The 12962-nt window shown below is 37.6% G+C and overlaps 1 protein-coding gene across 12 annotated transcripts in view; it reads right to left on the bottom strand.

The window, feature by feature from the left end:
- The window catches only part of EHBP1 (EH domain binding protein 1), a 384193-nt gene that overhangs the window by 232208 nt on the left and 139023 nt on the right, over positions 1 to 12962 (bottom strand). The window lies entirely within an intron of this gene.

The following is a 12962-nucleotide window of genomic DNA, read 5'->3' as shown; positions in this document are numbered from 1 at the left end:
TAACACAATGTGAACTGACCAGAGAATTCAGGATTATCATATCTTTCATTCTCTATGTCTCTCTTAATAAAAGCACTCTCTCCTTATAATTAAATCATTCATGACAACAACATAAAAGAAGTTATCAAATGCTTTCCTAAAATCTAGGTAAATTTTATCTGTGGTATTCCCTTGATCTCACAAATAATCTTGTCAAAATCCCATTCAGCCGTCCCACTAGTCCACTTGGCCATCTGCCTCACTTCTCTCTACCACATACACACCCCCTTCCCCATTCCAACACCTCTGCCCACTTCACCCCGATAATATTTAGCTTTGGAATTCCTGCCATCGGCCTAAGCTGCCTCAACTGGTGAAAACTCATTTAAGCCTACTACGTATAGCCCACCACAGATCAGAAGGCATTTCATGTTGCAGCCACTAACCACCTAGGCCAGGGGTAGGAAACCTGTGGCCTCAAAGCCACATGTAGCCTTCTAGGTTCTTGGGTGTGGCCTTTTGACTGAGTCCATGTTTTATAAAATAAATTATTTTATTCTGTGAAGTTTGGATTTAGTCAAAGGGCTGCAGTAGAGGACCTACAGGGCCACATGTGGCCTCAAGGCCACAGGTTCCCCACCCCTGACCTAGGCCATTTTGCTATGCCTTCCTAATATGCATATACCATCTCATCCCTTCCCCATCTCACTTTCCACTTCCTACAATACTACTGTTATATCTAGAAATGTCATAAGGGTATATTAGTCAGTTGCCCTGTGGTTCAATGATGGTTCCCCAGGCCCAAATTGTCATCTATAGGAACTACTTATCTATATTTCTTGTCTCCTCCACTATAATGTAAGCCACTTAAGGTCATGGACTTTCACTTTTCTATCTGCATTCCCAGCAGTTAACACAATGTTGTTTCAGTTGTGTGACCCTTCATGATACTGAAGTGGTTTGCCATATCCTATTCCAGCTCATTTTGCCCAGGGTCACACAGCCAGTAAGCGTCTGAGGCTGGATTTAACTCAGGTGTTCATGACTAAAGGCCCAGTTCTCTATTCACTGTACCACCTAGCTGCATGATTCATTCAATAAATTTCTATTCATTCATTCATTCAATAAATCATTCCTCAAAAAAAGGCAACGTGTTTAGTCTGGAATAACTTTCTCTCAGAAGGAGTCTGAATGACTTTTTGCAATCAATTTCCTTTTCAAGATGGTCAATAATCATCATTCCACTTATAAAACATTCTAGAATTACTTCAGGAAATGAAATCAATATAGTAACCAATAATTTTCAGTTACTACTTTTTTGAAAATCAGGGCAATATTTGTCTTCCTCTGATCCTTTGGCCTTTCTCATTCCTCACAATATTGCCTTATTTGCTTTGTTTTTAAAAAATTTTTTCAGTTAACAAAAATCTATTTCTTCTCCCTCTCAACTCCCCTCAATAACAATGGAAATGGAAAAGGAAAAAACAAAACCCTCGCAACAAATATGCAAAACCAAGCAAAAAAATGCCCCATTGGCTATATCCAAAAATGTGTATCTTGCTCTGTACTGTGAGGCCATCACTTCTTAGGAGGTGGGTAGCATGTCTCATCATCAATTCTCTAGAATCAAAGTTGGTCACTGCACTGACCAGAATTCTTAAGTCTCTCAAAGTTGTTTATCATTATAATGTTATTGAATAAATTTTTCTCCTCTTTCGGTTTACTTCCCTCTGCATCCCCTTCATTTCTTATGGACAATTATTTTATTACATTCATATATCACAATTTGTTCAGCCATTCCCCAACTGATGGGCACATCCTTAGTTTCAGTTCTTTGCCAATACAAAAAAGAGCTGCTATTAATATTTTTATGCATATGGATCCTTCCCTCCCACCCCCCACCCCAATTCCTTTCTCTATCTCCTTGGGACATAGGTCTAGTAGTGTTATTGCTGGGTCAAAGGGTATGCACAGTTTAATAATTTTTTGGAAATAGTTCCACACTACTTTCTGGAATGGCTGGGCTAATTCACAGCTCCACCAACAGTACATTAACATACCTATCTTCCTATATCCCCTACAGTATTTGACACTTTTTTCTGTCAACTTTGTGAACATGATGGCTATGGAGTAAAAGCTCATAACTGCTCTAATTTTCATTTCTCTAATTATTAATGATTTGGAACATTTTTAATATGGCTATCAATAGCCTGAATTTCTTATTTTGAAAGCTGTGTATTCATATCCTTTCACCATTTATCAACTGGAGAATGGCTTTTATTCTTACAAATTTTAATCACTTCTTTATTATATATCTTGCAAATGAAGCCTTTAGCAGAGAAATTTGTGGCAAAGATTTTTTTTCCCCAGTTACCTTTGTCCCTTCTAATTTTAGCTGAATTAGTTTTGCTTGTGCAAAACTATATATATGTATGTATGTATGTATGCATGTATGTATGTATGTATGTATATGAACTATGGCATTGTATATAATCAAAGTTGTCCATTTTAATCTTCTGTGATTCTATCTCTCTCTGTGGTCATGAACTCCTCCCCTATCTATAGATCTAAAAGGCAATTTTTTTCTTGCTACTTGAATGTGTTTATGCCATTCTTCACATAGAAGTCATATATCCACTTGGAACTTATCTTGGTATATAAGGTGAGTTGTTGGACTAAACCTAATTTCTACCAGACTTTTTTCCAATTTTCTTAGCAATTTTTGTCAAACATGAGGCTACTGTATTTGTTTTGTGTGTTGAATACCTAATCTGTTCCACTGATTGGCCCATTTTTTAACTAGTTCCAAATCATCTTGATAATTAAGTACTTCGTTGTGTAGTTTGCCTGACAATTGACCACAAATCACTGAAAACTGCTAAGCACTTTCAGTGCTGTTCATCTAGATACGGAGGCTTGAACTCAAGATGGGCAACTAGACACACTTCCTTTAACTCCTTATATATCCTCAGTTTCAACTCGTTAATCATTTTTGTTCTGTTCTTTCTAATCCAAAAAGCATTCATTCTCCTTGACAGAGAAACAGAAGTAAAATCAGTTCTTTATTTCAATTTCCTTTTTAAGTGGTCAATTACCAGAAGCAATGGGTGGGTGAATATAATCACAAGCATAGGGGGGAAACTAGTCTAACTTTTCTATTGAAAAATAAAATAAAAATAAGATGAACAAATAAAATAAAATGAGGTTTCTAACTTTTTTCATGATCATTTAAATCAGTTTTTTTTTTAATTTTCACCTTCATTACTAAAGGGCCTACCAGACCATTCTACCTTTTTTTTTCCCCCCTAAAGCTAATATGCTTGGCAAATAACATACAGCTAGTGGAGTCAAATGATGGGTGCTAATAATCTCACATTACAATAAAATGTCAACAAATTTTTCATTTAAACTGTTCAAATTATGGTAATTTCTTAGAATAAGTTCATTTCCTACTGTTTCATTTCTGTTAACCCCAGGATGACTATTAACTTTGGCTAATAAAAATCATCCTTGCATTTTTTAATCTAACATAATTCTACTCATAAAACAAACCCATCTTTTCTTCTTATGTAAAACATTTTGAAGGAATAAAAATTGGATTGAAATATGCTTTTTTCCCCCAGAAATGATGCAGAAAGAGTATTCCAGAATATTTCAGAATCACTTTCTAGTACCTCAAAAATCAGGTATCTAAAAACTAGAATTAACTGCTTTTTAAACTTGTATTTTGCAAATGCATAACATAACACTTCGGTGATGTAGTAATTATGATCATATTCAAGGTTCACTGATAGTGAAGCATGACTAAACTGTTCATTTTAGTAATCGTACTGATTCACCCCAGTTTAAGAATTAGTTCCCCAATAAATCAATTAACAGACATTTATTAAGTATTTACTATGTTTCAGGCACTGAAATAACATAGGAAAAATGCAGTACAAAGAATGAAATAATCCCTAGTCACAAGGAGATACTAATATGGAAAACAACAAGTACATATAAGTATGTACATAATAAATCTGAATAGAATAAATACAAATAAATGCAAAATAGTTAAACAAAAGGTAGTATGAGTGGGCAGGTGATTGAAATGAGGAAAATATTCATGTAGAAGGTGGTGCCTGAACTGCATCATAAGAGGGATTTTATGAATTAGAAATGAAAAAGGCATACATTCCAGGCATGATGGACAATCGGTGCAAAACCATGGAGATAAGATACAGAGTTTCCTGTGTAAGGAACAGAGAAAGGGCCAGTTTGTTTGGGTACAGAGTGAGAGAGAGAACAGTCAAGTCAATAAACATTTACTAAGTACCTACTAAGTACTAGGCACTATGCTAAACAATGGAGAAACAAATAAGAAAAAGAAAGTGCCTGCCCTCAAGAGGAAATTGAGTTTACTGGCTCCAGCCTTCCAATCAGAGGGAAAAGGCAAATGAAGGTGCTGAGGAGTGATGAGGTTATGTTAAAGCTTCTCTCTGTCTCTCCTTAACGTCTCTCTGTTTCTGTATGTGTCTCTCTCATTAACTCTCAGGAGTTTAACTACCATCTCTACTTTTATGAGTCCCAGATCTGTATATCCATCCCAGTCTCCTCTCCTCTAAGCTTCATTCTACACTATGGGATGATAATGAGATTTCAGGTGATGAGCTTATCCTGAGGGAAGCATGGTATTTGTGGAATTGAAATCAAGCTGGGGAATAATGTCCACTATAGCTGGAAAGATAGGACAAGATTGTACACAGCTTTGAAAGATAAGTGGAGAAGTTTATATTTGATTCTGGAAGAAATAAGAAGCCACTGGAGTTGAGCATCATCATAGTCAGGTCTGTGCTTGAGGAAAATCACTTTGGTAGCTGTGAGGAGGACAGAGTAAAGCAGGAAGAGATTTTTCAGAAACGTAGACCAATTAGGACATCACTGCAGTTATCTGAGTGAGAAATGTCGAGGGTTTAAACTAAGATGGTAGCCATATGAGTAGAGAGAGGAGGGGTAGGATGCAAGATGTGTTGCGTAGGTAGAAATGGCCAATTTTTTCAATAACTAGATATGTGCAATGAGGAATAGAGGAGAATGAAAAGGTTAAAAATCTGGGAGACTGGAAGAATAGTGATCCCTTTGACAGATATAGGGAAGTCTGGCTTTATTTTCATCTTTATCCTTTCTCGTAATCTCATGGTCTGACTGCACAGAATTCACTGATGATGCTGAAATGACTAATACATCTCAAACCAGTTGCGTTGCTTTGCTTTTGTTTTGGTAAAACATAATATCTTTTTATGATTTTCAGTATTTACTATGTCTTCCATATCTCTTCTTTGAGATGGTGTTTATAATAAACATACAATCAATTCCTATTAAGACACTATACCATGGCAAAAAGGAGACTCTGTCCTCAAAGGCTATGCCAACAGAAGATATGGCCCTTGAGGGCAGAGACAAGTTAGTTTTTCTTTTTGTATGATAGGCTGGCATGTAGCAGGCCCTTAATAAATGCTTATTAAATTGAACTGACTCAAGCTGGAAACAGTTCAAATATAACCCTAGAGTCAGATTATCATTCAAGGACTGGTCACCAGGGAGTAGATATTTTTTGTTTACAGCAAGTAACAGAACTTGTAAATATAAAACAGCATTCAGTCACATGCAGCATCCTTCAGTTTTCATTGATATGTGAATGGCAGAAAAAGAGGGGCTAGTGAGTTCTAATGTTAATAGTTTTAAAATCATTTACATCCATTAATTTAACAATTGATATTCTCAATATGAAAGCTAACCACCAGTATGCTAAATCACTCGAGGAACTAAAGCGTAGTCATATTATCCATATTGACATTCTAATTCCAAATCATGCCAGAAGAGGTAAGACAAAGATAGGAAGGAAAGGGGAAGGGAAGAGGAGAGAAAAGGGGAAGGGAAACAGGGAAGGGTGAGGAAGAAAGGAGAGGGGACAAGAGAGGAGGGGTAAGGGAAGGACAGATCACATGTTCTCTTTGAAAGGTAAAATAAAGGAATTTGCAGAATCTTGTTTATCATGAACCCCAAAACAACAAGAAACACCATTCTATGACATATTTGGTTATTTCATCTTTTGGTACTTATGATGAAGGGAAGAATCCCCTCTACTTTTAATGAACAGCTTCTGTGACTACCTCCAGACACCCTGAACAGAATTCTCTAACAGGCCTATGGACGAATGGACAAAACGATCAATGCTAATAGGCATACACATTGTGAAATTTTACCTATACATGCATGAGAACTTGAGTTTTGGTGTTCTTGGTTTCATCATTATGTGAATTACTCAGCATTATAAAAATGTATGTAATCAAGTAAATTTCTCTTTCTATCACTACTTGAAATAGCATCAAAAATATCACAGGATAATATCTTCAAGGTGAAAGAGACCTCAGAGATTATACAGTCTAACTTCCAAACAATTCAAGATTGCTTTCTACTGAATTCCTACAGATGGTTATTCTCCCACTGCCTCAATGCATCCAGTAACAGAGAGATCACTGTTTTGCAACACAGGCCATTCTATTGTTGGATAGCTCTAACTATTCCTGTACTGAGTCAAAATGTACCTACTGGCCTTCACCCAAATACAACCTAAATCTCTCAGTCTCATCCATCTCATTTATCAACTGACTAAAAACAAAGTAATTTGCTGTACTATAGCAATGAAGTGTAACACTTAACAATTCTGAGTACATAACACATACAGTATCATATGTATATAATAGAAATAGTAAGAAAAATCTTTCAGATCACTGTCTTTTTAGTTATATCAACCACATGCCAAGAAATAAAAAGTTTTGTTTTGTAAAAATCTGCATGCTGGTCTTGTGAGCTGTCACAAGCACCACATTGCTTAGGCCATGGTAAAAAAGATCTTTGCTTCATCAGCAGAGCAAAATGCAACACTACAGAATTTAATTTGGAGCCTATGGAGCAATTAAATGCTAAAATAGACATGCTACAGGGAGCTCTCTCAACCACAAAGACTTAATTAGAAACTATATAAACTAAAATAACCAACAAAGATGGTCGGATGGAAGGGTAGAAGGATAAATACAAACTTAAAAAACTCCATTAGAAATGCCCAAATCAGTGCTCAAGGTGTCCAAAAGGTTTATTAAAAATGATGTGGCTTTTAGAATGAAATACTTAACAAAATAAAACAACAATTTACATACAGTAAAGTATTCTAGCTATATAGGAAAAGAAAGATTAAAAATATATAAGCTAAATATTCAAACTATAATCCAATTATGGAAGCAATAAGTCAGGTCTGTTATTCAAGATTCCAGTCCTTCAGCAGTTTCCAATCTCACAGGGATTTCCTCACAGAGGAAAACCTCTTATATCTCACCAAAAATGGTTCAGAGAAACTGTATTATTAGAGATGTTAGTTGAATTTAGACTATTATCTATGAAAAGGGAACAACATTTATGAATTAAGGTCTTGTCTGTAGCTCTAAAAAAATATATTTTTTAATTATTAAAGAAAGATCTTTTGCTTTCCTAACAAATCTTACACTCTGAAAATAATGAAGCTAGATACCTGTGAAGAAATGTAACACTGAAATTTATATAGAAATTAACATTTACTATACCTATACACCAAGTAGTATAATCAACTGCTCAATCAACAAGCATTTATTAATATACTAGGCACTGCCCTAAATGTTGAAGATACAAAGACAAAACTAAAATGGTCCATGCCCTCAAGGAATTTATATCCTAAAGAGAAAGACAACATGTACATATGTAAGTATAAAACATATACAAAATTAATTCAGTGTAGCTTTGTGAGGGAGGGCACTAGCTTCTGGGAGGATAAGAAAATATTTCCTATAAAAAGAGATCATCGAATTAAGTCTTGAAAAATAAGCAGGAATTCCAAGAGGTAGCAGTGAAAAAGAAGTTCCTTCCAGGTATGAGAGACAGCCCCATGAAAAAGAAAATGACAGAAGATCATATAGAAAAATAAGTAGGCCAATATGGGTGGACCACAGAGGATACAGAGAGGTGTACTATGTAAGAAGACAGTAAAGATAGGAAGAAGTCAGATTGTAAAATGCTTTCAATGCCAGACAAAGCAGCTCAACTTTGTTCCTAGAGGTAAAAGGGAGGTAGTGAAGTTTCTTGGGAGGAAACATGTAGAGGAAATTACTCTGTCGCCTACAGGGAAAATAGATTGGACTACGGAAATCCAAGGCAGGGAGAATAACTGAGGTTATTATAATAGTGCAGGCAAGAATTGATGAGGGCCTAAACTAAAGTGGTGGCTGCATAAGTCAAGAGAAAGGGACATATTGTAGAGATGTCACTGAAATGTAAAGAACAAAATTTGGCAACTGACTGGATATTTGGAATGAATGAGAATCAAGAGTCAAGAATAACACTGAGATGTTTCAAACCTGGGTGACCAAAAAGATGGTGGGGCCCTCAATAGCACCTTGATAGTGTAAAGCTGAACTGATTTACTAACAGAAGAGTGTAATTAGAACAGGGGTGATGGCCTTGGAAAGCACTAGTTAGTAGAGAGAATGCAGGTCACAGCAGAGATAGGTTTAGGAGAAGTAAGGCATAGGAAAAGATAACAATGATCAATGATTCTGATCACATGAAGAAATTTTAGAATTCACATGAACACAGAAGTGGAATACTTGTGGGTGATGGTGAGATCCAGGGTATGGCTATCCCTGTGAATAGCTAAGGTATAATGGAGAAGTAGGTCATGGGAGCTGAACAGAATGAGGTACTGGAATCAAGCTGGAGACTGTGAATCAGGCAATGAATTCACTGATGAAGGAAGGAAAATGTCCCAGGTGTCAATAGATATTAACCTTCAAGATTAGGTGCTGAATAAGTATACAGTGAACTTCAAAGGAGGAGACTGTAGTAAAGTAAAGTGGCAACTGAAGTGGCAACAGGTAAGAAATATCATACTTACTCTCCAGGAACAGTGAATTAGGAGTTATGACAGAAGGTACAATCTTTAAAGTGAAAACTGTGTTTTAAAATATTCTACTGAATTTAAAATATGCTATTTATTTTTAAATATTTTCTTTGATAATAGAAATATAAATGAAGCCTAATTAATATATTAACATTCATTTCTTCAACCACCATTTACTAAATGCTTACAATATGCAAAGCACTGTGCTATGCAATAGAGAAAATACAATGATAAATAAGACATGATACCTGCCTGGATGTAGGGTGTGTTCAGGGAAGACTAGTACCTCTAGTGTGAAGGCTACCAAGACCTTTTCAGGACTGCTTTCCAACTCTGGTGTCCATCTGTTCCACCTAACTCTCACCTGTGGCTCCAAGAAGCTGTTGCATGCACAGTGGCCACACCTCAGTAAACCATTTTGGCAGACAGGCTAAACCAGATGGAGGGTAACCAAGGGGTCTCAAACCAGCCAAATCCCTACCTAGCTGAAGTTCCAACTGAAGAAGAAGTTTTAAATGTCATTAGGCTCCTTTCCTGTGGCAAAGCACCTGATGCTGATTCTATTCCAGGTGAGATTTATAAGGCAGGGAGTCCATTGCTCATACAAAAGCTGACTGAAATTTTCCAGGTTATATGGCAAGAGGAGGTTATCCCCCAGGAGCTCAAGGATGCTTCCACTGTCCATCTTTATAAAGGTAAAGGAAATAGATTGTCCTGACAATGAGGGTGGGGTGGGGGGGTTCAGCTAGTCTCTCTCTTAGTCATTGCTGGCAAGATTCTTGCCAGAGTCCTCCTTAATAGGCTGATCCTTCACCTGGAAGATGGTCAACAGTATACCAGCACCATGCCACGAAACTGAATTATCTCAGGAAGATTCTGAAGATCACCTGGCAGGGCAAGATGCCAGACAGTGAGGTCCTTTCTCAGACTAAACTGCCAAGCTTTCAAATGCTACTTCAGAGAGCGCAACTCTGATAGGCTGGCCACGTTGTTCAAATGCAAAATGTACACTTGTCAAAAAGACTATTTTACTGGAGAACTCACACAGGGCAAATGTTCCCATGGTGGTCAGAAGTGATAGAAGGACACTCTCTAGGTCTCTCCTAAGAACTCTGGAATTGATTGTGTGACATGGGAGACACTGGCACAGGACCACTCAGCATGATGTGCCTACATCAGAGAATGTGCTGTGCTCTATGAGCAGGGTAGAACAGAAGTAGCTCAAAAGAAATTTGAGATGCACAAATTTAGAGAATCCACCCAAATGTTTACAAGGACTATTTGTGCCTGACCTATGGTAGAGCATCCCGAACTTGTATTGGTCAGATCAGCCCCAGTCGGACACACTGTAACTTGACTTTAGCATAGTGATGTCATTTTGGTCCTCTTCGAGAACGAAGGACAATAACCAACTAATCAAATGTTTACTACATGCAAAGCACTGTGCTAGGCAATAGAGAAAATACAACGATAAATAAGAAATGATAGCTGCCTTCTAGCTTACAATCTAGTGGGGAGGATGTAATACATGCATAAAAGTGTTTTACTATATACTGAATATGTAACAAATACAGTGGATTTAAATGAGTGCATTTCCTCTTTCGGAATTGTGTTTCCTAGAATCTAATTTGGGATTCCACAGGATGGAAATACCACCAGATATGAGGTGATAAGTGATCCCTGTGCAGGAAGTTTTAAAGGGTTGGGGAGGAGCTGGCAAGCTAAAGGGGAAAAAAAACAAAGTGAAATGAAGAGAAAGCAGGCCATGCATCTAGTTCCTGCCAGTGCTTGCAGCAACAATAGAAACAGCAGCAAGAAGCATCGGATCTTCCCTTGCTCAGCTAAATTCCTTTAAAAAGCCATCTCTGATACTTCCACTTTCTTTCCTCTCACTCTCTTCAATACCCTCTGTATTCTGGGTGGTGAATACATCATTCTACTGAAATTGCTTTCTCCAAATTTACCTGTAGTCTCTTATTTGACAAATCTGGTAGCCTTTTCTCAATCCTCATCCTTCCTGAACTTCCCGTGGCTTTTGGCACTGTTGATCACTCTCTCTTCTTGAATATTCTCTCCTTTCTTGGTTTTTATGCCACGTTCTCCTCCCGACTGCTCTTTTTTAGTCTTCTTTGCTGAGTTTTCAACCACGATCACATCCACTAACTGTAGTTCTAGCCCCTCTTCCCTTTTCTTTCTGTCTTGGTTTTGATCCCATGTATAGTGCAATTAGAGCTCAAGGATTCAAATAAACAATGCCCTTAATTAAATCATATTCAATAACCCTTGGGTAAAATCAATCCCCAAGGTGGCAAAAAGCAGTCCAGGAAGGTAGAAACATAAGCAAGGAGATTAAAAGCAGTCAGCAAGGAAGTTAAGATCTCTGGGATCTCAGGAGCTCACAACTAAAATCCTAATACTGTTTTTATATCTTTCTTGCCCAAAGATTCCACAGCTGGGTCCAAGATCAATATAGCAAGAAGGGGTCAAGTTTAACACAACTCTAGGTCTGTACCATAAAATCCTGATGTCCTTCCTTCCTGAAATTCTATGTATTGCTTTTAGCAACTAAAAACCTTTTTTTCCCCCACAAACTAAAACAATGAATTTCTAAGGAAGAAAAATGTTTCCCCTAGAAAAGACTTCAGTGAGGACAATCACACTAATAGTAGTAAAAAAAAAAGTTCCAGGTGATCTACTTCATTTTTTATATAATTTTGATGCCTTTTGTTCTTTATATCATAGTTGCTTTCCTACATGATTCTTCTCATCTAAGTTTCCCTAGTAAAGAAAAATAGCCAAGTAAAACTAACCAATAACATTTGCATTTGATCATGTATTTAATCTTTCTCCTACCTCTCTACTGAGAGGAAGGAAGTCAACAACTATTCTTCCCTTACCTCAAAAGTTGGTTAAGTTAGGATTTGGTACAGCAGTCAATTGCACAGCTCCAACTTCAGCCACTCTCAACCACTGGGTGCCTCCTGGGACCCTGGTATTGTGACCTATATCACATTTTATTGGCCTTCATTTTACATATGCTTCTACTGCCAGTCATTCAAGGACAGAAAGGGAAAAAAAGATTAGTACTATCCTACAAAATGTACTTCCACTGTTGGCACACTCTCCAAACAAGGACCCTTACTCTTATTTATACTTCCATAGATTAGAGGAATGGAATTCTGCCTTGCACTTCACAGATCACCTTTACCCCTTCTATGGATATCACCATGTTGTTGTTGGTTTTCCTTCTTTCTTGAAGAGGACCATGACATCAAGAAGAAGATACCATGACTTGCAAGTGAATTTGATTTAAGTGACAGAGGGCTGTGCAAAGTAACCAGACTCACTCTCTCCTCTGGAGCAATCTGGGTGCAGTGGCAAAATACAGATCAGGATGACTGGAGATGGCCCCAGATGCAGTGGCCCTTTCTAAGCTAACATCTTTCCCAGGTCTCAGTTTGACTGAGGCAATGCCAATAAGGCTAGGTCAGAAATGAGACAAAGAATGGCCTATTTTACCTAGTCAATTTTCTTTTTCAAATCAATCTGGGAGGGGAAGACCCTCAGGGTTTCTGGCCAAAACAGAAACAATTGGTATTTACACTCACTCAGAGTCATCAGGACCCAAACAATGACCAAGTGAGGCTTGGGCTGGTACAGTAGTCAATTGTACAGCTCCAACTGTTGTTGGCCAATCAATGAAAGCCAGAGTGAATTAGATTTAAGAAATGGTCTTTAAGGAAGAAATCTAGGCCAACCCCCACCCCCCAAGATATCTTGGGAGATTGGAGCAATCAAAATTTCCATTCCTTTGGGCAGATCGAGGCAGGGAAGGGAAGGGGAGGGCTGAGGAAGGTGAAGGCAAGAAGGAAGGCAGGAGGGAAGAGGCTGCACTGCCCAACTGGAATTGGCCAGCTGGGTCATATCACTATGACTTCAGACTTAAAAGGCCTATCCAGTAGGGCATCTATACCCATGTTAACATTCTCAGTCTGATAACACAGTAAACTCCTAA

The sequence above is a fragment of the Phascolarctos cinereus genome, unplaced genomic scaffold (genome assembly GCF_003287225.1).
Source record: "Phascolarctos cinereus isolate Bilbo 61053 unplaced genomic scaffold, phaCin_HiC Scaffold_2;HRSCAF=192, whole genome shotgun sequence".
In the NCBI taxonomy this organism is placed as follows: Eukaryota; Metazoa; Chordata; class Mammalia; order Diprotodontia; family Phascolarctidae; genus Phascolarctos; species Phascolarctos cinereus.
The sequence above is the reverse complement of the archived record's forward strand: the minus strand, read 5'-3'. Positions and strand labels throughout refer to the sequence as shown.